Source organism: Clupea harengus, chromosome 12 (assembly GCF_900700415.2).
Source record: "Clupea harengus chromosome 12, Ch_v2.0.2, whole genome shotgun sequence".
NCBI lineage: Eukaryota > Metazoa > Chordata > Actinopteri > Clupeiformes > Clupeidae > Clupea > Clupea harengus.
In genome coordinates, this window is record NC_045163.1 from 15920620 (window position 1) to 15925255 (window position 4636).

The 4636-nt window shown below is 38.9% G+C and overlaps 1 pseudogene; it reads left to right on the forward strand.

Moving 5' to 3' along the window:
* The first annotated feature begins 1519 nt into the window (after window positions 1-1519).
* LOC116222881 lies at window positions 1520-2784 on the forward strand (annotated as a pseudogene).
* The last annotated feature ends 1852 nt before the right edge of the window (window positions 2785-4636 follow it).

A 4636-nucleotide genomic window follows, 5' to 3' on the forward strand; every position in this document is an offset into this window, starting at 1 on the left:
ACCGAATTGGTGCAAAGTGTGGTCCCACAACAATAAAAACTATTTACAAAACAATTAAGTATTCACACATAGATATTTACTAAGAATATGTTATGGTCTATTTAAACCCAAGACATTAATTGAGATAGGGATAAGCTAGATATATACAAAAGCATCATTTATAGGGTACTTTCTATTGGGATCTAAATTTCAATGTCTGTAAATAACACTTTTTAGATTTTTTAGATTTTTTTCAATGATGTAATTTCAAAGATCTTTACGATTAAGTTTAAACAGAACTTAGAAGATTTAGATTTATTGTGGGTTTAATTTAAAAAAAAAAAAACTATAATTAAAAAAATCATGTCCATAGTTTTCATGTCACTACCGAAACAAAGGAGTTTTAGTCCATTGGCTGAGCCTGGTTTTTAGCCACACCCCTGCATTTATAACCAGGCAGTGATACTGCATCCCTGTCCCTCATGGCTGAATGGTAAGTAGCTAGATCCCATACTTTTGATATAACTGTGTTCCAAAGTCTGAAAATCAGTGTGTAACCTTAAGAATGGTCACTACCGAACACATATTTTTCTTCAATTAAGTAAACTTTTTGGGGTTTTATGCAAAGTATTATGTTTGTTTGTGTGTACACCTCTTCAAAGATTTGTTTGCTAGCCATGTACTTGCTAGAATTATTTATTTACGCTCAAAATTAGCTAGAATAGTCACTACCGAAACAGTCACACTACCAAAACATATGGTAACGTTTCGGTAGTGACATGATCGTTTCGGTAGTGACAAAATGGAATGGTAAGATGAATTGTATAAATTGAACTTTGAAATGTGGTAAAAATTTAATTTTTATTGATTTCATTGTGAAAACCTTCAAGAAATATTTGTAAAAATACTCTTCAGAGAAGGGAAGGAAACACAATCTGAACAGGTTAATAATAATACTCTTTTACCATAGTGTATTACTATGTTTCGGTAGTGACAATTTTTGGGAGAGGAAAAACATTCCAACACATTCTGAAAATACAACATAAAAATTGACGGTTCTTTTACTAGAAATGTGTGCTTTAGATATGGTTCAATATACAAACGGACAAAGTTTTGGGAATAAAACATACAAATTTTCAAAACATTTCCAACCTGACTTTGCACCAATTCGGTAGAATGGCCCATATATGTTATTGTAAATATACAAATGTAAGTAACCAGGGTCAGTTTTAGGGTTAGTAATGCAATAAATATGTTGGGTACTCTAATATTTTAAAAACTACTTTCTTTTCTGAGCTGTTTAATATAATATACAGTTTACTGTATTATTTTTCCACTTTCTTGACTGTTTCCAGACAGATACTCATTGTATTGGGCATGATTGGCTGTGTTCCTTATTAGATGTTTAGATATATTACAATTAAAAATATCTGAGTGACTACTCAAACAATGCCAGGGAAACTGTTGTCTGGCCCCTTGTTACATATGTGTTTGTCAATGTTGAGCAAGTCTTTGCATTAGAATAATTACTCCTAGCCTTTTTTGTACACTATTCTTTTTATAAATGCATTTTTGTAATCCCTCTCATTCATACAGTAACCTGCAACCATGGGGGACGCAGATATGGCCACTTATGGCCCGGCTGCCATTTACCTCCGTAAGCCTGAGAGGGAGAGAATTGAGGCCCAAACCAAGCCCTTCGACGCAAAGTCAGCTTGTTATGTGGCTGACAAGGAGGAGTTGTACCTGAAGGGTACCATCAAGAGCAGAGATGGTGCCAAAGTCGTCGTTGAAGTTCTTGACACCAAGGAGGTACAGTACATTTAGCGTTACAGAGCATGGATGATCTACGTAAGCTTTATGCTTTCTCACAGATGAAAAACTGTTTAAAAAATAATAGAGCTGTGAAACCAATCCCCTTTATTTCCTCATTCTAGACCTACTCTGGACTTTTCTGTGCCACCGTGAACCCCTACAAGTGGCTCCCTGTGTATGACTAAGAAGTGGTGAATGCCTACAGAGGCAAGAAGCGTATGGAGGCCCCACCCCACATTTTCTCTGTCTCTGACAATACTTATCAGTTCATGCTCCAAGGTAAGCTTTCATTTTAAAAGCTACTGAATAATATGATTGAATTACATATTTGATAAAAAATTAAGTGATTAATTGATCTAAAACTCCATTTTATCCCACAGACAGGGAGAACCAGTCTGTTCTGATTACGTAAGTGTCAATGCATGACTTAAAACTTTGCTTTATCTTCTATGTAACCCTGTGGCACTCTTTTAATTGTGATCTGAAAAATTGCAATATCTTCTGTTTGATCTAGCGGAGAATCTGGTGCTGGCAAGACTGTGAACACCAAACGTGTCATCCAGTACTTTGCAACAATTGCAGTGGCTGGTGGTGACAAGAAAAAGGAGGCAGTGCCTAGAAAGATGCAGGTCAGACCTCTTACATATTTCAGTGCAAACTATTATAAAGCAACACAAACATCACTGCCATAGCATTACATCATGGTCATCATTTTACAAGCAAGTTACAGTGACTGTAAAATACTTTCAGCAACATGCACACACATCCCTTGAACAATAACGTTACTAGCAGCTATCTTGCTCCACGTTACTGTACTGTTCTCTAGATTTTCACCATCCTAGATATCTAGCTAGCTATGCTATATGCCACTCCAGAGTCTCTCGCCAGAGACAGAATAAGAATAAAGAATATTTGTCAGTGGCGGTGCGTCAATACAGGGCGCAAGGGCGCCGCCCCTCCTAAAATTTTGAGATGAAAAAAAGTAAAAAAACATTATATACCAAACAATTAAAATAAGAAATGTACTGTGTTAACGCGTTAAATGTGTGTGGGAGACCGTAAGCCCCTGTCAGCAACCACTTAAATGTGACCAAATATAATATATTGCCATTCGTTATCACTGAGATAAGCCCCTCCTCCCTGGTGGGGCGCCGGCCAAATGGAAGTCAATGGGAGCTCTCATACTTTTCTCATACATTTGAGCAAGGACAGCTTCTCATTGGCGGATGAAAGTTCGATCCTGGGGCGCAAAATTTTGCGCCCTAACCAATGATATCGTTTCTTATTTCAACGCGACTGGACTATTCGTCGAATCAGAGACCTTTATCATTCCCTCACATCCCATATAAATCTCATGTATCTACAAGAGCAATATAGCTAGCAGAGACTTGGATTCTGTGAGTATGGCGACTGAAAACTCTGTGGTATCTCTTTGTGAAACACCTTTCAATCGACGATCAGATGTCGATAAGAAGAGACTGGAAGACATGGGACCCGAACGTCCGGATTTAAAAATTCAGCAGCAGAACATCGACCGCGGGAGGACGTACACCCGTAGCTGGTTGTTCAGTGAGTGGTGCGTTTTTTTTTTGTTTTCCCTGCCTGTTGTTCCAAAGTCCTGGGACTGAAACAATCTGGACTGCAACGGGGATGAGGGATCTAAAGCACTTCAACGATAAATGTAAGAAGCACGAATCTTGCCGCAGCCATCTAACTAACAGCCTGAAGCTAAGCCTCTTTGGAAGACTGAGTATAACAAAGCAGCTCGACGAAGGGTACCGAATTGGCATTCGAAAACACAATGAAGAAGTAAGGAAAAACAGACACATTCTCTCAAGAATAATAGACTGTGTGAAGTTCTGTGGTGCATTTGAGTTGGCCCTGCGTGGTCATGATGAGAGCGAGAACTGATAACCCAGGGATATTCCGTGGCTTGGTGGACGTCGTTGCCTCACTTGACAGTGCACTGAAAGAGCATCTCGAGAGCGCGACTGTGTTTAAGGGAACATCCAAAACAGTCCAGAATGAACTTCTTGACTGTATGCTGGCTGTTGTGAGGGAAGACATGATTGACTTTAACCAGAGAGTTATTGAGAGATTTGCCAACTTGAAGGAGAGGAGGGCTACATTTCTTTACAAGTAGTGGGGCCTACTCTTGTCAAACACCCAATGTAAAATGTGATATCTTTTTCCTGAATCTCTTGTGCTCTAAACCTCTTTCATGTGAGGGTGTGGGCACCTGTTTTATTCTGTAAACCCCTATGAAACCATTCTGCTCTGAACCTCTCATGCCCAAAGTTACAGTTTGTTGATGGTTGTTATTGGATAGTGTTGAGCACTGTGTGTTCTTGAAATAAAGCTTTTTTAAAAAAAAATAAAAAATTTATATTCTACTCAACCTCTTTTCTTCTCATTGTGGAGTGCTATTTTAACCGCGCCGCCCAACTGCGCCCCCCCCCAAAAAAAATTCACCAGCCGCCACTGATATTTGTAGGTTATTAGAAGCTAGCTTGAAATATTATATACAGATCTAACCCAGCGGTGCAAGAACATGACTAGTCTACAAGGTTGTGCTGGTTGCATTTAATAAAGAGGTCGTGGGGTTTCTCATTTTTTTTATTGAGACCTGTATGATTTTGCTTCTGATTATTGTTGTGTCCCCTTTGTTTTTGATGTTTTGGATATATCCTTCCACTGCATATTGCAGTTCCTTTTGCCTGGATCGGGAGGATATCGCGGAGGTATTACTCCAAAAATATTCACTCACACTGAAAGATATAGCGCTTGTCCCCGTACTCGCCATGGCTTTTGGGTTGACAGTTCAGGGAGTTTTGTCGGACGT